At 38.7% G+C, this 21,402-nt stretch overlaps 1 protein-coding gene and 1 long non-coding RNA gene across 3 annotated transcripts in view; one reads left to right on the top strand and one right to left on the bottom strand.

The window, feature by feature from the left end:
- Positions 1–875: 875 nt before the first annotated feature.
- Positions 876–2,327, bottom strand: LOC136993254 (uncharacterized). 2 transcript variants are annotated; one of them, XR_010885498.1, is made up of 2 exons: positions 2,211–2,327; positions 876–1,086 (listed from the first exon to the last, which is right to left on the bottom strand). It is a non-coding gene; the product is annotated as an uncharacterized lncRNA (long non-coding RNA). The 2 variants fall into 2 exon arrangements; XR_010885497.1 differs by lacking the exon at positions 2,211–2,327 and adding an exon at positions 1,851–1,954.
- Positions 2,328–2,916: 589 nt separating this feature from the next.
- Positions 2,917–21,402, top strand: part of PCDH11X (protocadherin 11 X-linked) — a 542,595-nt gene continuing 524,109 nt past the window's right edge. Inside the window, exon 1 of the mRNA XM_067304432.1 lies at positions 2,917–3,371. The gene's annotated coding sequence lies outside the window, so the exon portion shown is untranslated. The remainder of the gene's footprint in view (positions 3,372–21,402) is intronic.

The following is a 21,402-nucleotide window of genomic DNA, read 5'->3' as shown; positions in this document are numbered from 1 at the left end:
TTAGAGTAACAAACAATTTCAGGATTTAGACCTTGATCTGAATCAAGGGTAGCAACAATATCTTGTAATATGCAAAAATACTTTGTTCTTAATAAAGTAATGCATATACTGCATGGACAAAGTAAAACTCTGTCTTTAACTCTTCATTTCCATGCTTTTAACTGTTTTGGTTTGTAAAGGGTTTCTCACCACTTTGCCTCCACTATTGGTTAAACATGCCATCTACTTCTTGAACCTTTCTTTTTTTAGTGGAATAACAATATTCACTACATTCATTTGGCTGTGCCTCTCAAACATAGTTCAAACTGAACTGTTATCGATAGACTTACTCTTTCTTAAATAAAGAGGGCACTTTTTGATGCAACTATCCACAAACACTATTTCGTAAGGCAGGTGTAACTCCCCTCAACACGGGAGGCTGCTGGCTCCACCATAGCTTATCCTTAGACATACTTTGAAAAACAGGAAGAATCATCACCCCGACATGCTGTTTACTTTCTTTTCTGGAATATTTGATGCTATTGCAGTTGATTGCTCTTGCACAGGACAAACCATCATGTAGGTCATTATGTCTCCCAACAACATTCAAACGTCTTTCAGGAAAAAAGTATTTCCAAGTAATAACCTTTATTTTACTCTAATCTGAGGCAAGAGGGACAAGACACAACAACGTCCAAATAACATACAAGAATTCCTTCATCGCTTGCTTCTTTTTTTGGTGTAAAATACAGAGTAATCTTTTAGAACATGGAATTTTTATGTACTTGGCTATCTCAGAAATCAATTGTAATGACAGCAGAACGGAACAGGTATTAAAAGGATTGACAACCAGTCTTAATCTGTACACCATCAACATGATGCAAACCAAACATGCATACCTGCATATTGCTTTTATTTTTGTCCTTTTCTTATTGTTTACACATGCTTTATTTCACATTCTTTTACAAAATTTTCAGAAATGTTGATAAATAAGTATAACTGATATGTAGGCACCATCCTCAGCATTATGCTATACTGCAGTTGGGACATGAACTCCAATTTGTATGTAATGTTCTGTCTTTACATAATGAGATACCTCTGTCATACCTAAAAAAAAAAAAAAAAGTCACAATTTATTTCACTGATTTCATATCATTTATCACCAAGCACAATAAAATACAGTGGACATGGTCAAACTCAGGTGACTGATATATGACATGGAAACATAACCTAGAAAAAAAATTGTTCTGCAGTATTTTCATGTGGTTAATAACCATGCAACTGTTCATTCTGGCTCCACATTCAAAGAACCTCACTGAGCGCATGGTAAGCAGGCAAAAATGCATACAGTTGACCGAAAGACTTGGGATTTTTACGAACTGTTTGTAGGACTCTCACCCTCTTATATACCTTTTTTCAAACAAAATGTAGTGTTCAAACTATACGTAGGTATAAAAGTGAGACATTGCCTAGCATCCTGCCATAGTGAAGAAGGTTAAAAAAAAGAAAAGGGGAGGGGGCTTTCACATAGATATTCAGACTGATTTTTAAAAATAAGGACACATACATAAAATTGAGTGCCGTTTGGGCAGGCACAATTTCTTTTCTTGTTCATCAGTAGAGTTTAAAACTGTCTCCTCACCCAAAACAAAGTACAGAGAAAACGCTAAATTATTTACTAATAATTATTGTGTTCACTGACAAGTGTATACTGCAGGCATCGGGCAAAGTACTGTAAATAAGACATTCAAATTATTAAAGTCAACACCACAAATTAACGATTAATTAAAGCGTATTTTCACACAAGCATCCGTCAACGGCTTGAACTCACCACCGCCGTCCCCCTTCGCACGCCCCGATCCCACACGTACCGTGAGCCGCCTTCGCCGCGGCCGGGCCCTCGCCCGCCGCTCTCCCGGCCAGCGCCGCTGACGGGGGCTCCCGAAACCAGCGCCGGCCCGGCGCCCCCGCCGCCGCCCCCCGGGCCGCGGCGCCCGCCCTCGCTCCGGCGGGAACGCGCCGGCGCCGGGCGGCTCGGACCGGCGCCGGGCGGCTCGGACCGGCCGGGGGCGGCCGACCCTGTGCTCCTGCCCCCGCCCCCCCGGCAGCTGGTGCGCGCGCCCCGCTGCGCCCCGGACGCCGCGGGGCGCTGCACAAGCCGCGCAGGACGCCCGCGGCAGCCCCGCTTCGCCCGGGGGCGCCCCTCGCGCGGGCCCCTCCGCGCCCTTCACCCGGCCCCGCTCCTCCTTCCGCGGCGGCGGGGAGAGGGCGCCCCGGCGGCGGCGGCGGCAGGCAGGCGGCGGGAGCCCGGCGCGGGGAGCAGAGCGCCGCTGCCGCCCCCGCGCCGGGAGGCGCCGCAGGGGCTTCTCCTTCGCCCCTCGGGAGGCGGCCGGGGGGAGGGGAGGGGAGGGGAGGGGAGGGGGGGCCGAGCCGCCGACCCGGAGCGCCGCCGACCCGGAGCGCCGCCGCGGCCCCGCGCCCGGGCGCTGCGCGCTCGTGCCCGGGCGGGGGAGCCGCCGCGGGCAGCGTCGCGGGGCGGGGGGCGGCGGGGCCGCAGAGCCGCCCCCCGCGGAGGCGCCGCCGCTGCCGGGGATTCTCCGGGCGGCCGCGGCAGGGCGGCGGCGGGCGGGGAAGCCCCCGCGGCCCGGCCCTCCGCCTCGCCGGCGTCGCTCCGCCCCCGCACTGATGTCAGCCGCGGGGAGGGCGCCTGGCAGCGGCGGCGCGGGGCGCGGGCGGCCGCGGCAGAGCCGAGCCGAGCCGAGCCGCCGCCGGGACAGCGCGGGCTCCGCGGCGCCGCCGGCAGCCAGCCCGCGCCCCCAGGGGCGCCGCCGCGGCAGCGCGGGCCAGCAGCCAGCCCCGCCGGGAGGCGGCGGGCGCCCCGCTCCTGCCGGCGGCTTCCCCGCGCCCGGGCGCCCCGCTCCGCTCCCGCCGCCCGCCCGCCCTGCGCGGGGAGGTCTCTGCCGCGCCGCGCTGCGGAGCCGCCGCCGAGTTAAAGTCTCCCCGCTCAACTTGGGGGAAGCGGCAGGACCGCTGAGGACTGGTGCGGCGCGGCGCTTCCAGGGTGCGACTGCCTTCTGCTGCCTTGCAGCTGCAAAAGCAAATTATCAGCCCAACAAGAATAAAACAAACTCAGGCTCACCTAAAAGTTAGGATCCTTCCCCCCCTCCACCCGCCGCTTTCCTTTCGCGGTTTTATTCCCCGTGTGGAAGTCGCCTGTGAGCCTTGCTCGGTGCGCTGCCTGGGAAGAAGCGGCTCGTGCTTTGGATCGCGGATTTGCTCTTGCGAAGCGGTCTAACTTCCATGCGGCGGGGCAGCCTCGCTCCTCTGCCCGCCGCGGCGATGCGCTGAGCAGCCCCTGTGGACTGGCATCCTTTGCAGGGAAGGAACTGAAGGTAAGAAGGGGGCTTGGGGAGAAGAGGGGTTCTTGCAGCCTTTTATACCATTTCATATCTTTTGGCCAGTATCCCCTCCTCGGCAGAGCAGCAGCAGTTCATCCAGAACAGCATTAATAGGCTGGAGCTGATCAAGTAAAATGAAAGTCTGCTCTTGTGAAAAGTGCATGGAGCTCACAAGTGATTGCAAAAGATGTATTTATTTTTAGTTTGCTAATACACCATGTTTGTGTGCTGTGTTCACAGCAAGGACAGAGAGCTAACTTACTGTAGCTCAGGAATGAGGGGATCTACTGTCTCGGTCTCTGATGGGCAGTTCGCATTGTGTTGAATGTGTGCCCCCCGCCACCTCCCCAGAGCTTCCCATCATCCTGTTTGAGCTGGTGGGTTTTGCAGATATAGCGCCTAGTATTAATCAGAGAGGGAAAGGGATGGGAAAAAAAACATATGGAGCATTTTATTGATGTGATCATAATCCTGTAATGGAGATTGCATTAAATGAGGATTGCATCAAAATGCCTAGCTGCTGTGGAGAGAGGAGAGAGCAAAAACTATGCTGGATTGTAAATGAAGTTCTTTGATTGAAGGATTTTCTTGAACCGTGGAGGGATGTCTGTAAGCTTAAAGTTGCTGTATATGTGGAGGAATGGAATGGGATAAAAAAGAGATCAAGCTGAAATATATTTTAATTTACTCAAGCTCTGGATGCAGATAAAATTGGTTAGAGGCATTGCAGTGATGTCCAAAGAATACTTGGTTTCAGCTATGGAGACCACAGAAAGGCAAGGATAGAAGAGACCACAGAAAGGCAAGGATAGAATATTTCCTATCATTTTGGGAAGGGAAGGATGGTTCATTTATGACTTTTGCCATAATGGCACAAAGCTTACAGCCTGCTGGTTGCAAGCACAAGCCTTGTAGGTGATCTGGAAAGCAGAGGATTTATCTGATTTTCCTTTTGCAACCTTGGCATAGGAGCCTGTGAGAAGTAGCTCTAAGGTATATGACAAGAGGCAGACAGGGACTTATTTGTCCCTCTCGGACACTAAAAGAAACTGTAAGCTTGAGAGAGGTTGACTAAACTTGTCTGATTCTGTCTTTCTGAGCTTGAGATGATAATTAATTTTAAGTAATTGTTGCTGCTTATCTCAATTGGCAAAAGAGGGGAGAAGATGTTCAAGTTTATTGAACCAAAGCAGAGCTGAGGAGAATGGACATTATCAACTCACCCTTGCCTTATTTTTTGCTGAATTTCATTCTGGCACAGAGAACTGATTCACAAAGAGCACCGTCTTCAAGTCTTATTAAAAAGCAATCCAAAGAGAACAGAAAGCCAAAGACAGATTTTGACTTTTTGCTTGTTAGTGGTGGAAGTAGTTCTGATCTGTCGGGTTACACAGGTCAAAAGAGGTAAGAGAGGAGAAAAGTTATTTATTTAATTACTAACATTTTCACATATACAAACAAAATGGTATACAAATATACATCACAAGACTTGTTTCTTAGAACCATCCAAGTTATAACTCCACATAGACGATACAAAATTTTTCTGTAAAAATGCTCATTAGTATTCCTGTACAACTGCAAAAGAACTGGTTAATATAAAATTGTACAGAATATAACAAAACAAAATATCTGAGGTTGTTAGAAGTAATTTGTTCTCCCATTTGACCTGTGTACGTAAGCTGAGGTAATACCTCCAAATTTGAGCATCTCTCATACTGTATATTTGGTATAGAATAAAGTTGACAAAGAAATGCTTATTTTAAATAAAATGAAGAAAAGCAGCTTAAGCACAGTGAATTCTTCTTAAGTGTTTTATTTTGGCAAAAGGAGACTTTTTGGGAATTGCAAAAGATGAGTTTAGAATATTAATGGCTAAACTCCAGGGAGCTTAGTGTTAGCTCAGTAGGCAGAGGGTTCTTCCTCTAAAGAGGTATCTGGACAAGATGTGTTTAAATTTCAAGCCATGTTCAGGTGAGACTGTTGGTATCTGTATTTTAAAATCAATTGTTACGCTGCTTATGGGAATGATGCTTATTCTGGAAAATAAAACAAGTATTCCTATAGTACTAACTAATGCTTTTTTATAGAAAGAATAAGCAGTGTTCTTCAATCGTACTTCTGAATGTACGAGTGTTCCAGATTTGCCTTTAATTTTTATCAAACAACAGTTGAGGAACAAATTTGTCTTTCCAGAACGTGGTCATCCATTCAGATCTTGGTTTGCATTTCTTTCTACAGAACTCTTACTGCTTCATGGCTGCATTGTTCATCCTTGCAGCGTTTCTTCAAATGTGAGCATAAGAGTGCCTTGCTATGGTTAAAGGATAATTTATATTCAGTGTAGTACTGTCTGCTCAGTGGAATTGGCTTTATACATCACAGCCTCTGCAAAAAAGGAGATCAAAGATCTGAACCTGTGGTCCTGTATTGCATTTGTATTCTACATGAACTTGAGTAATCTTATACTGGAGTCATTCACACTCCCATAGTTAAGAATATGTCAGTCTTTCCACTAAAACACCCATTTGTTTATTAATTTAACATTCAGTTTTAAAGATGGGATCTAAGCTTACGTTAAACACATTCATGCAGTAGAAAAAAAGAGAGATCCTAAGCAATGATGTACAACAAAAATTGGCATTTGCTAGTAGAGCATTGTGAAGTTGCTTTTATAGAAATCTCAGTAGAAAATAATGCCTGCCTGATAAATTTACAGATGAAAAGGAAAAAAACATCTTTTCAGATCTGGAAAGCCCCTGTGGATCCAGGTGAGTGTTTAAACCTAGATTTTAAAGGGGCCTGTGATTGTTAAGCAGGCATTAGGGCACTGGCTCAAAACAGGAATTAGTCAGATCTCAGTTTAATGGTTCAGTCTTAGATTGTATTAAACTAATGCCTTTGGCATTATTCCAGTTAGTTATTTTGAGGGTAAAGTTACAAGAACAGCAAAACAGAAACCCAAACCTTGTAACTTAACCACTGACATTATCCTTTTAATAAGCTAAAACAACTCTAAATTTTGGATAATGTTGATTCTCTGACATAAATGTTAAAAGGATTTTTGGGATGCTGCTGCCAAAGCACACCTTTAAGGTAGTCCACCTGAGCACAGCCGTTGCAGTAATCATGCCTTCCCATTACAGGTGCAGTGAGTGGTACTAATGGTCAGTCTACACTTAAACATAACCCTTTTTCCTGAAGGATCCTAAAATCTTTCACAACTGTCTACATCAATTATATAGCCCTGTTCCAACAGTAAAGTAGTTGCTTCAACAGTGCAGAAAAGTCGAATGTTTATAAACATTTTCTGCACATTTCATTTTAGAATTTAAAGTCTATACTTTACATGTAAAAATACATGTGGATTCAATGTTACAATTGTGTGTGCTATGCTACCTATGTTCAAGTGGTGGGTTCAAGATACAGTTCGATATCTTTGCTATATTCCAAGTATTTTGGATTGGATGGAATAATGTGTGTTGTCTGAATGAAAGTTTTGAAGTTTAAGTAAAAATAATCATAAGTGAGATTAATAGTCTTTTGTCCCAATGACCTCTTTCTTCAATGAGATCACTGAGAGGAAATTTGTAACAGTTGTCTCTTTACTGTGGTAAAGTACTAGTGACCGTATCTTTCTTGGGTCTTTTGAAAATTCATGCTCCCCGCAAATAACAGGCATGGCAGGATGAAGCAGGAAATTCAGGGTAGAAACGGGAATTTGATTGTCCCTTTAGCTCTGTGGGGAGACACCCATTCTCATTATCCAACAGTAAAATAAGGAAAAAAGGTTTAAAAGACAGTCGTCTTCAATTACGGTTTCTGAATTAGTAGAGTGACTTGCCAGAAAGCATAAACGCTTCTACTAGCTTTTGCACATTTAAAAGCTCCACTGACAGAGAAGTTTAAACTGTCCTTATAATTGTCTTTAAGGTGTTATATTGTGAATAAGAGTGGGATTAGTAGAAAATACATGTTGAGTGATGATAATACCATTTATTATCTCTGGCACAAGTGGATAAAAGGGTTTTTTTTTATTAAAAAATGTTTTAAAAAATTCCTTTTTCCAAATACAGAAAATGAATACTTTTTTCACACAATTACTCAATAAAGTCTTATTTGAATGAAAAAAAATGTTTGCAGGAGAGGTTTCATGAAGGTCCAGGGAAACTTAATATAAATAATGACAATTTAGATTTAAAGAACTTGGAATGCAGCCTGTAGACAGAGTCTTGTAAATGGGTTTTCTGCAATGGTGTCGTAATTAGACATTTTTTATTTGAAGTTTTGTTTCATTGCTTTTAATAAGTATTCTGTTGAAAAAGACTGTATTTCAGATGTGCTAGAAAAGAAAGGTTTTCCATAGATAACATAAGTTTTAGCCTTCTTGATCCAGCATGGCCTGAGCCAAAGCTTCTTGGAGTCTGCAAAAGCATTCCTATTGGAAGACAGTCTTAAATAATTGCTTCTTGCATTATGTAATATATGCTTCAGCTTCTGCTGTTTGTTTAGGAGTTGATATGGTATATAGAAGGCATTGCTGTATGGGAGTTTTGCTTGCAAGGATGGCAGAATTTAGGCTGCTTAAAAGTAAGTGCTTTACTAACTTTTCAGGCAAAGTTCTTTTCAAATTAGTGTTGTTTTCCTTCATGTAAATTGCAAAATATTCCACATGGATTGTATAATTTCAAGGGGGCCTCCATAACCAGATCAGCAGAGAGCCAAATACTGTTCTCAGAGAGACAGATGAATAGTAAAATTGTTGAAGATTTCCAACGTCAATAGTGAAATTATAAACAGAGGTGGCCCGCTGTATTTAAAACCCATCACGGTTGGGTTTAAGATGGCAGTTTACAGTGCTAAGAAACACTGCCTGATTCACTTTCCTGCCAGTGGAGCATCTTGCGTTGTATCCTACTTTGACTTGACATGGTTGTTTTGGGAATGATTTTCTTCCTCCAAGCTGATCTAGAAATAAGATGTCTCTGGTGGTGCAGTCTGTTTGTATATCAGTGTTTAGCTGTTACATCCTTAAGGACATAGTTTTATTATTTTTGTAAGAATTTAATTAGTAATTATGTGAGCTTTATGCTGTCTAGTAAAATAGCAGGAAACACATACTAAAGAGGAAAAAATCCAACAAGTGAAAGTTTGCAATGCTTTAGGCACAGCATATTTTATTTAACCAGCTATTTGCACCTTCATTGTCGCTACTCTGTGCTAGTTTGTTAAATAAATATGTATGTGTGGAAATCTGTGAACTAAGGGATTTATTATGACATACCTGGACACACTAAAGCAAAGCAGTTTTATTTCCAGCTTTATTCCATGGCACATAATACACACATGCCCATGAGAAGAAAAGTGAAAATTATTTGAGGGATATTATTCGAGGGAAGAACAGCAAGTTCCATTAAAATGTAGGGTAGGGAGCAACTAGAAAGAAGTGTCCAGTGCCTGCCCTTAGCCTTCCTCTAGCTCAGATTTCATTAGAGGGTCACATTTTTTGATAATGCTCCTGAGAAAGGAGCTTTCATGACTTTGAAGAGGAAATGAGTTTGATCTCTGCCAGTGCAAGTCATAGTTTAAACTTGTTTACTCAGTTGTCCAGGATTTGTGATTGCTTCTGTAATTATAAGAATATATGTATATTCCTGTCTCTTGACAAACAAGAATTATGAAACTGCGCGTCCTGATGGGCACATGGGTTACTTAGATCATTGGATTTAATTAAGTATGCTGGTCTTCCTCTCCTGAAATGGAGGGTAGCTTCAATAGGAAGCATTATGTCAAGGTGCAGATTGGATTCACAAATTGGAAAGAGATTTTCTTAGGGCATTTATGATGTTTATGATGAAAAACCTAGACTGACTTGTCAATGTCAAATAGGGGAAGAAAGTATCATAGCATTCCCTAAATCTATGCAGAGAAAAGTGCAGGGGGACTATTGTGTTTTGAAAATTCACAACTGAATGGTGACTGAATATGAACTATAATATACACATATAACTCCAGACTCAAATAATTTGGGACCTGACTGCCTTACTCTATTAGTTTGTTCAGATAATAGTTGCTGCAACCAATTTATAAATATATGCAAGATACAAGGCATAAAGCTAAAGTTAAAATTAAATGGAATAATGGTTTTACTTTGTCAATCATGTAATTGATTCTTGGAAAATGTATGCGGCAATGTGTTTTAAATTGAGATCTAGAATAGAAGTCAACAAAGTAATAACTCTTGTGATGAAAAATGGGAACAAAACGCATAAAATTCATTCTGTGTTCACTTTTTTGTCTTGTGAGCATGTGAGACTTTACCAGAGTGAATGGTAAGCTCGGGTTTTCATAATAGTTCCCTGTAATCTGGATTCTATTACACTAGACTAGTTAAGTGCTTGTCGGACGAGTATACATGCATGTCTAATTATCAGAGAATTCTGTTTAAAAAACTTATTAATGTTCAGGAGGTCAGTAATTTCATGAATTCTCAAAAAAAAAAAAAAAACAGGCTATAAGGTAAATCAAGAGTTTTGTTGCCCTAGTTAGTTTTTTGTAGTTTTGTAAAATAATTGAGAATGACCCTTTGCCTCTGGCCAAATAGCAGCTGAAGTAGCAGGTATAGCTGCTTTATCTTCTATGATTGTACCATAAACTTGAGAGAAAAATCACATATGCATACATGTGTAGTTATTTACGGCATTTGTTAAATACTAGGAATAAAAATTATGGAGGAGTCCCTTGGCACTGGAAAATGAGTGTATTTTAATAGTATACAATCTGGAGTAATGATGAAGGAAAACACTGAACTATCATACCATTTTTGGTGTTCACATATTGTTCCCCATCCTCCCATTTTTGATGTATAAACTCCTTAGAAAGACAGAACATCCAGGAAAACACCTTAAACCACATCTTCTTAACACAAATTTTCTTTAACCTCTAGAAAGACTAAAGAATAGTGGGCTGCCAGTTATATTTTATTTGTTTTAAGACAGTGTGTTCAGTCAAATAACAGTAAGCTTATATCTTTATGAAGCTAGCTTTATCTACACTTTCAAAGAAAATTATTTTCAAGAACTGCACTCAAAGTACCCTAAAGAATAATACAAAGTATGTTTGAGATGAGTTTACACAACATGAACTCCCATATTTTAAGCTGCAAAGGGTAAAACCCCAAAGACATGTGGCACACTGTGGAAAAAAAAGGCCACTTAAAAGTGAGTGGGAGGCAGAAAGCTAAGATGTTAGTAGTCTTGTGTCAAAGAAATGTTTCGCTAGTATTTGTAGTCAGAAACTGAGGTTTTCTTCACTGGGGAATACAGTTATGCGTGGAACCTTCGTAACCTTCTGATGAGGAACGAACCAGTATTATCTTCCGATCTACAGTATTGTGTCAGTATTGAACCATACTAGCCTCACCGAAAGATCCGAGATATGTGTGCTGAATAAAGAGACATTCTGGGCAACTAAATACCAATGACTCTCAAAAGAGTTTGAGTGTTGATTGTATCACTCTTTCATGTTTTAATGAAGAGGTTTAAAAATTCTTGTTTTCTTCCCTTGTCCCTGAAAATAAAGTAAATTGAATTTTCATGTTGTCCACTCTTTTTCACTTTTTTTAATGTAACTGAAGTATCTATCTGAGCATAATATTGTAGAGTGGAAGGATATTTTCTAACAGAAATAAAAGTGCCATTTTAATATGTAGGTGAAAACTTGGTAAAAACATCAGACTCCTTTTAACAAAAATAAGGAAACAAGTATAAAATAAGTTAATAGAGAACTCATACTTAAATGATACAGAAACTGAATTTCTTTGACAGCAATGTGCGTTTGAATTAAAGCAGTAAGCTAAGGACTTTTATCAGGCAACTGAGGCAGGGCTAATATTTTCAAAAGGACTTCCATGGTTTGGATGCACAGGTCTCATTTTTCAAAGTGTATTGAACTTTGAAAGAGCCTGGAGCTTGTCTATTTTCAATTAAAAAAAAAAAAGTAGTTTTTTAAAACAGTACCATCTTTGTTAAAGAGTAGTTATAGTAACAGTTTGTACCTCAGCCAAGTTTTCTTATATCTCTGTAATATTAGGCACATTAAAACTAGTCACCATCTTATATTCAAAATATGGCACAACTCAAATGTGATTATTCTATCAAAACCTATGAGCAAACTATGAACTTAAGATAAAAACTTGCAAAACTTACCAGAGTTGCACAAAATAAACTTTTTAAATGAACAATTATGTACTTTTTATTGAATCTATTCCAGCAGATTTTAAATACTTAAGGAATAAAAAAGAGGAGGAACAGAAGAATTAGAAAAGTTGTGGCAGAAATAAATCTATTATAGTTAGGCTCTACAGTATTTGGGTTGAGTTTGTGGCCTACTACCTCTTATTTCACATTACATATTTTGAGGATCATCAAACAAATAAGACTGAGTATCAACCAGCCTGTAAAGTTGATGTGAAAGCTGAATGCAGCCTTCAGAATCTAATTTCTAGAATATCTATGATGATTCTGTTTCAGCAGACAGTTTAAACATTTTTTGTACCTTCTTTTGCCTCCATCCATTGGGTTATTTATTTCACAATTTGGAATACAGAAATGTGTTTGTATGGATTCTGGCCATTATTTGAAATGCTGTTGGATTCATATTAGTTTCTTTGTGTGTATAGCTTCTCTTAACGTCAGTGTGAGTTATAGAAAGGGGTGTCATGACAGAAGATTCATCCTAACTAATTGCTACTAAGTTGAACCTCCAGCATGGGAAAAATCCCAGTTGTATTCTAAGACAATCACATTAAGCCTCAATTCTAGGCAGAAGAAGAGATCATCTTTACTTTCTCTTCGTTTAAACTTTAAAATCCAGTCAGACAGACTGAGACAATGCACGGAAATTACAACATTGGCAGAAGAGTTGATTTAGGAATAAGGAAAAGAACCGACTGAAATTCATCTGAATTTATGATCACTGACATTATTTTTAATCATTTTAGAATGGTGGACTAAATCTGATAGGTGTCTGAAATACACAGTGTTATCCATCAAGATGGAGAAAAAGGTGCTGGTAAATATGTTTCAATAGGACAGTCTTTTTGTGATTGTATTACATTATGGTCCTCAAACCCAATAGGAAGTTTATACCATTAAGGTGAATGGAATTTGGCTCCAATTTTGTGTTTGAGTGGTGCTCTTTGAAACCACTGTGTAGGGTACTTCTAAATTACCAAAATATTTTTGCTATGTGGAAATGTTTATCTTCATATACGAAGGTATATAATCTGTTCAGTGGCTGCTTGATACAGGTATTTGTTATCTTGCAAACTTAAAGCAGGTTTCAGGGTTTGGTTAATGTTGTTCAGCATCAGCAGGAAAATATAAACAAATGGAACATTTTCCTATTAAATTTGATGAAAGCTTAATCTGGCTGTTTACCTGGATTCATTCAAATAAGTGTCATATGTTATGAGTCCCCTTAATGCACAGTGTTTGTATTTTCATTGTACTACACTTAACAAAAATGAATATTTAAAAAATAATAGCTGAATCAAAAGTAGTGCAGTGTCAGTCTTCAAAAAACATTTACAGTCTCAGTTCCTCATATGTAATTCATCTTGGCAGGTACATTACTTTTAGGTTTTATTGTATTATAAACGTTAAAAAAGCTTGAAAGAAATCATTGAAAAAAGGTTTAGAGTAAGTGACTTAGATGAGGCTGACAGGTGGCGCAGTATGGCTCCTGCAAGATTAACTAAATCCCGAAAATCCTGTCACTTTAGAGTATTGGCTCTATGTCTTGATTTAGTCATTGCTGCAGCTGAAGTCATCACCTTGCTGATCAAACTGCAAGGCTGTTGATGTTGATGGAGATATCAAACAGAATCAACAAAAACTAACTTCTGAACAATTGTAGGCACTTTGATTAAAATGATAATTGGATCAGAATATCTCGTTAACTGCTGTGGATGTAGCTATATGTATGATACTAAATATATCACCATGCCTTTACAAATATGACTGAGGTGGAAGACAGATAAAGTATAGAGAATCTCTAAGGAACACTGAAGTTGAAATGATGAAGGATGCTCAGATAAAACCACTCTTTACTTTCTAACAGGTAGATAATGGGAATAGAAATACCTGGAAACAATGCTCAAGAGAAGAAAGAAAACATGGAAATGAACTACAGTGCCATTAATTTAAGTAGCCTTGGTGTTCCCCAAATCATTGCTGATTATAATAGGTTATATTTCAGAACCTTCTGGAGTTACATCAATAGAGATATAGCAAAGATGAATCTGGTATATCAAACAGATAAATCAGATAAATCTTCAAGATAGCATAATTCCATTTGGTTCTTACAGGGACCTATATGGAATAATTTTTGGTATATTTGGAAATCAAATGAATTGTCTAAGTAGGCATCTTGGGGACAGCTTTCCTAAGTTACTATGGTAGTGTGATTTTAGCCTACGTTATATGTGTTAATTCACACTAGATCAGTTGCCTGGATCTTTCATATCTTTCCTCTACCCTTTTCTATTTTCCTGAACCTGAATGGTGTATTCAGCTGAGTTTCCTAGCAGTAAAACTCAGCCCTGGATGGGTGTTGAATAGTTGAAGCTGAAAGCACCTAAGATAAAGTTGGTAGTAAACCAAAGGAAATAACTGACGTGTTTTTTTTCCACTGATTTTGAATATTCCAAAAATGTTCATTTAATAGTCAGAAGAATCCTTGGAAATTTTCAAAACTTGACTGGAAAGGCCCTAGGCCACCTAATGGAACTTAGAAGCTTAGAGCAGGTTTGGCTAGGCAGCATCTCCAGAGGTGTCTTCTGACCTAAACTTTTCTATGCAAAAGATATTGGCTCCTCCATACAGATCATAGTTTTTAGCTTTGTCTGGGTTGGGATTTTTGGCTCACATTCAGGAGCTTGATATGTCCTTGCTGTTCTTGTTTGTTCAATGAGTAGTGAATAAGTGAGGAACAGCACAGGAAGGGGAACTGCTTGGTGAACAAGAGAGCTGTTATTTTTGTTCTTGAAGCTGGATGTAGCTTGCCATTCCTGTCTCAATGTGTGCTATTTGGTGTAATCTTTGGAGACCTCTGTGAACTGAGGTTATATAGATGGGCTGCAACTTCAACAAGTTGCCTGTTTGCTGCATTTCAACAGTGTTTTCCTAAACACAGTTTAAAGTACTGCTTTTGATCTATGAAACACCTTTTAGTTTCATTTCTGTTCCTAAGGAAGACTTGCTGTATGTTTTTGTTCTTCTGTGTTAGAAAAAAAAAAGTTTGGAAAACAGAAGCCTCAGCTTTCTAAACATTTGAGCTGAGGGCAAGAAAACCTGACAACCCCCACCCCCCACCCCGGTCCTGCAAGACTGAACTTAGTTGACGTTCATAGCTGTTATACAAATCTGTTAATCTGTTTTTTCCTGAGTGTTTTCTGGAGTGGACACATCAGATGGAGTGTAATTTTGTTTGTATTTGTGAAGAGTATTCTGCTGATGCTTCATGTTGATGGTTTATTGCTCTTTATTACAAGAGTGTCGAGAGGTTGATTGACAGATTCACTACAAAAAGGCAAGAAATGAAGTTTCTAGAGAGGGACTGAACACACTGTATAGATAAGAGAGAATATGATTAGATTGAGAATAGACAATATTTTAATGGACAGAAATTTAAGTACTTTCATTAGATATGAGAGAAGACCACTGTAAATGGAACAAAGGTTCTTAAAATTCTTATGAAAACTCGAATTTTTAAACTGGTCAAAGGACTGCTACCTTCTATGAAAAGCATCCTAAAAGTTACCTGTTTGGTTCCTCATTCCAATGAAATATCACTTTCTCACTGCATTGAAGTTCCTAAATGGTACTTGGCCACAGTAGCGGATGAACGAACTGGGTTCACCATGGTAAAAACTGCACCTGGGACAGGCTGCCTGGAGGGGGTGTGCAGACCTGTCCCTGGAGGCTGCAAGACCAGACTGGCTAAAGCCCTGAGCAACCTGCTCTGACCTTATGGTTGACCGTGCTTTGAGCAAGAGGTTGGACTAGATGACCTCCAGAGGTCCCTTTCAACCTGACTTTTCCTATGATCCTATGTCTTATTAGCTCATAGTATAATTAGGCATTTTCTAGAATCTGCAAAGAGCCTTCCAGTTTTTGCTCTGAGAATATGAGGACTGAACACTGTGCAGCCTGGTATTTAAATGTCTTAAAGGGCTGATCTGCAGCTAGATATGCTATATGCCTGTTTAGGGTTATGGTATTTTGAGACTGGAAAGGACTTTGCAAATGCTTTCCCCAAACCTCAGAAATGGAATAGGGAGCAGAGACACTGAGGGAAGTGATTTCGTTAGCTTGCATTTGTTAAATTTGCTTTGTTCTTTTTTGATTTTTTTTCTACTCAAGGTTGTAGCTCTAATGTAAAGGTACATAAATTCTGGAAAATGACTATATAAAGCCAGTTATCTTTTGAAGGATCTTTATGGTTACAAAAGCTCTAATTTATTCTTTGTTTCATCATGGAATTATTTTTCAAAGCAGGCAGTAAAACAAAAATTGTGTACTGGAAAGTAGCGATGAATGTGGCTGAGTCTAGCATTTCATGATGTTTTGGTAAAATTAGATTAGACAGTTTCTTCCTTTCAGCACTATCACTTATTTTCCATGTTGTCCTTATCACTTGATGCCATTGGTATGTTTTTTTAAATATCCAAATGGAGCACAATACTGCACATAATAAATTTAAGTGAAACTTAGGTTAAAAATGACTTCTGTGGGCTTATGTTCATTTATTTGGGCCATTCTTAACTGAAAGCTCAGCACGTTTATGTGCTCATACTGTATTTTCAGTCAGTGATTCTGACTATACCATTTCTGTATCCATTTTGTTTCTGCTGCCTGTACAAGAACGGTTTCTTTCTTTTGAAAAATACTTAACTATTATTAAAAAATTTCAATAAATCTCTGCTGTCTGCAGTTTATTTGTAATTGTTTGCTCATGAACCACAGTTGTTAGATTGTTTCCCTCACATTACATCAAGAAAATGTTCTTAAACTAATTATTTGTTTATCTTAATGAGTGTAAAAGGCTGTATATAGCATTTATAGCATCTTAGCATTAGACCACCTCAATCTTGGATGTTTTCAGACCCTGCAGATATGGATTTTAGGCAGAAAGAGCAAATGGCATATACAGGGAAATCTCTGGTAGGCCAAGAAAATACATCAAAGTTTCCTTGAGTTCCAGAAAATACCCTACGTAGGCACTGTTTTTGCATCAATGGGAAATTTAATAATAAAGTGCTAATATGTATATTGTATAGCTTCCTGAATATGCAGGATATTCCACAGAAAGATTGTATTCCATAGAAGAAGTTCTATAGCATTTACTTCATGCTTGTTAGCATCCATTTCACACATGGGGCTTAGACTTGCTTGGAGATGATCAACCCTGATGGTGCAGAATATAAAAATGTCAATATAATTAGTCATCTCCAGCAGAAAATCTTTTTTTTTTTTTTTTTTTACTGTGTGGAGGAGGGGATGAACTGGATTTCTATTACTCTTCATCATTTAGGTTTTCTATTTTTGCCATCAACTGGGAACATTTCCCAATTACTTTCTTTCCATCTTGTATCAGGGATGGGTTATTTTACAAGATAAATCTTAATAAAAGAGAAGCCCTGATGAACCAGTCTGAACTAGTGATAATTCAGCAAAAGCTATTTCTTGACTGATGATCAGGAATAGGACACAGAACCATACACAGTCAGCTTTAGCTATAAAATGAGCTACTTACACTATTATAATGCTAATCCAAACCATCTCTATAAAGATATTACAAATGTTCTGTTGTACAATCTTTCTTTAAGATGTTCTGAATAAAGTCAGTATTCTGCTTTAGCGAACAGATTCTGTTTCTTGTTGCATTGGTGCAAATACAAGAAAACAGAATTACAAAGATAAGATAGCGTCCACAGATTCAGAACCCAGGAAGTTATTCTGATCCTTCCCTTATTTGAATCAGCATAAAAAATTCTCAAAAGATATTTCATTGCAACCATGGCTTGGCAAGATACTGTAATTTAAATGTACAGTTACTGTTACAGATAATGTGTATGGGCTACATAACCATAGGGAAATCACATATTTTCAATTTTCCTTGAAATATGTTCATTATTAGAAGGTATTGTTTGTTGTAAGAGAAGAAAATCCTGTTTAAGTTTTTAATGAATCTCTTGAGAGATTCATGAGATTTACAGGTTAAAAAAGCTGTAAACATTCTACTGGGAGCAGTCATTAAAGAGAAGATGAATGTGAGTTATCTGTACTTTTCTTATGAAACAGAAATCTGAAGATGATGTTACAAACCAAAAAACCCTGTTTATGATCTGTAGTGCTGCATTCTGTAATGAAATATAAAGTATGGTTAAAAGCAAGTCTGTTTGCAAGATGAGATTCAGTTTCACTATTTTGTTTGGAAAATTTTATAGGTAAGATAGCATTGATCTGAATTTGAATGGAAGAAGCAGGAAAATAATATTTCCTTGATATCTAGAGTACAAGAAGCATTGGAATGAAAAAAAAACAACAAAAAAACCTTTCCTGCATAGTTAATCAGCTTGGAAGGCCTTATGTTGAAAAACTGATTTTCTAAATTAAAAAAAATGAATTAATAAAAGCTCTGTAGATGAAATAAATAAATTCCAAGAAAACAGCTCAATCCTCTCCTGAGTTACTTTTCTTTGCAAATCAAAAAGTGACAGCACAGGACTGCTAAAAGGCTTGCCTTTCCACAAGGCACTTCAGACCCTTGATTACTCACTCAGGCTTGACTGAACCAGTGGCATACTAGTAAAAACTCATAATTAGTGGTCTTTGTGATGAAGTTGTTTGCTTAATGCTTGTTTTTTCTGCTGAATTATTACAGGCTCAGTGAAGAGAGCAGTTTGAAATATACTTCTAGCAGATAGAATGCAAAGAAACACTCCTAAATTAACTTGTCAAAAATTGTTGCTTCGAACTTCTATCAAATGAGTTTTCTAAGATTCCTGTGAACATTTTACTGTAGTAAATCTCTCCTGTTTCCTGCAGAAAACTCTAGAGTCTGCCATGAAGTCAGTTTGTTTCTAGTTCTGGTGAATTTTGGCAGTAGTTTTGTTTTGTTGGTGTAACTTTTTAATGGAGCACAAATATACTGAAAACTTGGATAACAACAAAACATGAACTGTGTCCTAACCGCATCTGTGTCGAACATAAAAACAGTCGTTTCACATTCATTCAGCTTTCCAAGAGGTCGCACCCTTTGCAAATAATATGCATAACAAACTGCTGTGCCCCATGATTATGAGCAAAATACATTTCAGCTGAGACAGCCATTCACAACGTGATTTCCCCAGTTCAGTACATGACTGTGAATCTGGTCTTTTTGCCATGCTGGAAATATTCAGGACTCCAAAATAGAATTAGCCATACCTAAAGGACTGATATTTCTGCAGACTTTTCTTAGTATTTTGTAAAGATTTCCTGCCATCAAGTACTCTTTTCAAGATGTGTGTGCATTTTCCTTTTTGTATTAAAAGCATATGCATGTGTTTTTTATATATATGTATGGACATGCAGTGGACATGAAAGTGGTGTGCCCATGTCCTTGATCTGAGCTAAATGTTGGGCTTTCAGGTTTCGAGCAAGGTTTTATATGAAATATTCCATTAAAATTCATCTCTGACCTGAAATACTCATGTGCAGAATTCTCTTGAGCAGACTTCCCATTATGGCCATTTTAACAGCGTGGCAACGAATGTAAATCAGGACAAAAATAAGGACATCAAGTCTGTTCTAGCTTAAGAGTGAAATATCACAAAATGTAAATGAATGTACTCATTCATGTAGAATCATTTTTGTGATATAGACTAAGTAGAAAAAAATAACTTAGAATTGTTTAAAGGTATATGGATTGAAAGGATCTTGTGTCATGTTTTGTAGTAGCATTGCCTTTGGGTATGCCTTAAATGTCAGCTTTTTAGCTTATCAGATTTTCTTTTTTACATTTCCTTTTTACATGGATTTACATTAAGACTCTGATTTCTCTGGATTATAGGAAAGTATTTTGCCAATAATCATGAAGCCACTAGTACCATTTTGTGCCTGTTTGTCTCCCACTGACCTCTGCTTTTCTGCAGATCTGGGCCCCTAAAAAGAACATTTCTTGTTATGAAAGCAGTAGGCACCAAAAGAAGATCTGAAACATTGTGACTATTTTCTTCACAAAGGCTTGCGATTTTTTAGGAAAAATGCCAGCTAGTGCACAGACAGTTTGGCTCTCAGAGCCTAGTGTTAAGGTTAACAAGTTGTAAATAGCTGCATGTTGCCATTATCTCAAAACCCTGCTGCTTTCAGGACATGATGAGGAGTCTAATAAGAACGTTGTTCACTGCTTGTTTGTTTTTTATCCTTCTCTTGCATGGCACTTACTGAAGAGTAAGATTTAAAGTTGGATGCTTGTGGTGGGGTCTTGATGTAATTCTTTTTTTTTCATCTTACTGACCAGCACGTTAACTCTAACAGGTTGGTGAGATGAGGAAAAATACCCCAAACTTGCCACTGTTTCTTTAAGAACTGTTTCTAGGAAAGAATCTGTGATTTTAGGGTAATTTTTTTCTCCAGAATTAAATTTGGTGTTAAAAAAGCTGAATACACTTACATTATGTAGTGCAAATATATATATATAAATAAAAAGACTTTTCTTACAGTGATATAAATGTGTACATCTTGATTGATGTCTGTTGAGCTATGCTGACATATAAGGAAACATCATCATATCTAACATATGTCATTCAAAGTTACAGTGTTTTATTTTTCAGACATTTATAAAAAATTGTACTTAGTGTATTTAATGAAACAAAGTATTTTCAGGGTTTGTTTAAGAGCTGTTTGCTTCTGAGAACGTCTAACATACTAACTTTTGCACGTATTGCTGAGTGAAGTAGCTAACTTTGGAAAAAGATTGGTAAAAAAAAAAAAATCCTTATCCGTATATTTTAATCATTAAAAAATTGGCACGAATTTGGCACTGATCCAGGAGGAGTTAATATATTGAAATTAAGAATTAGAGAAGATCGTATCTTTCCAAAAGAAAGCAACAGTACTGGTCATTAAGAAACATTGGACTTAAACATACTGGGAAAGAAATGAAACTTAATGTCATTCTATTAGTGTTTTCTGGCTGAAAATGCAGAAAAATGTCATATAATTTGATTTGAAAAAGACTGAAAATTTTCCAAGTAGACATAAAATAATAGTGGTAATAACAACAGTAGTACAACAGTAGTATTGGTGACAGTGACTGTTTAACAAACTACCCAGCCAGCAACAAAGCTCTCATGAGAATTCTCTTTCTAGGAGTATCCGATGCATAATAAAACACACACACACACACGGAGCAAACCTTACTGCATTAACTTTCTGTGTCAGGATTTGATGATCACTCATTCATTACTTTTTGCTCAGTTACTTTATTTGGGGAAAGGAGGAGTTCAGGGAAAGGAGGAGGAAACTACATTGTGGTACTCAGGAGCACTGTGTTTTGCCAGTGTGTGAGATAAGTTGGACCCTGCCTTGAGTCTGGTAAATTTACCATGGAGCTGAAAAGAACCAGCTGCATAGGAAAGAATTAGAGCAGAGTCCTAAAAAAAAATTTTGCAGACCCGAAGCCATGGTTGCAAAAGTACATGGTTGGAACACAAAAGTCCTGAGATGAATACACTGCAATGCCAGGGCAAAGTGCCAGGATAAAGGGAAAGTGTTCAAGGAAAGTTGTGGGCATTGGAGCATCACAATGAAGAGAAGCTTTGAGGCAAGACACTGAAGTACTGAGAAAAATATCAAAAAGCCTGAGACGATTTGCCAAGATGCTAGAGAACAAGAACCAAGGCAAAACATTAAATTCTTGTGGAAAAGCGCTCGAGTGCTGAGGGAAAATGCTGAAATGTTCAGATAAATTTGATGGT

This window comes from Apteryx mantelli, chromosome 13 (genome assembly GCF_036417845.1).
Source record: "Apteryx mantelli isolate bAptMan1 chromosome 13, bAptMan1.hap1, whole genome shotgun sequence".
NCBI classification, from domain to species: Eukaryota; Metazoa; Chordata; class Aves; order Apterygiformes; family Apterygidae; genus Apteryx; species Apteryx mantelli.
The sequence above is the reverse complement of the archived record's forward strand: the minus strand, read 5'-3'. Positions and strand labels throughout refer to the sequence as shown.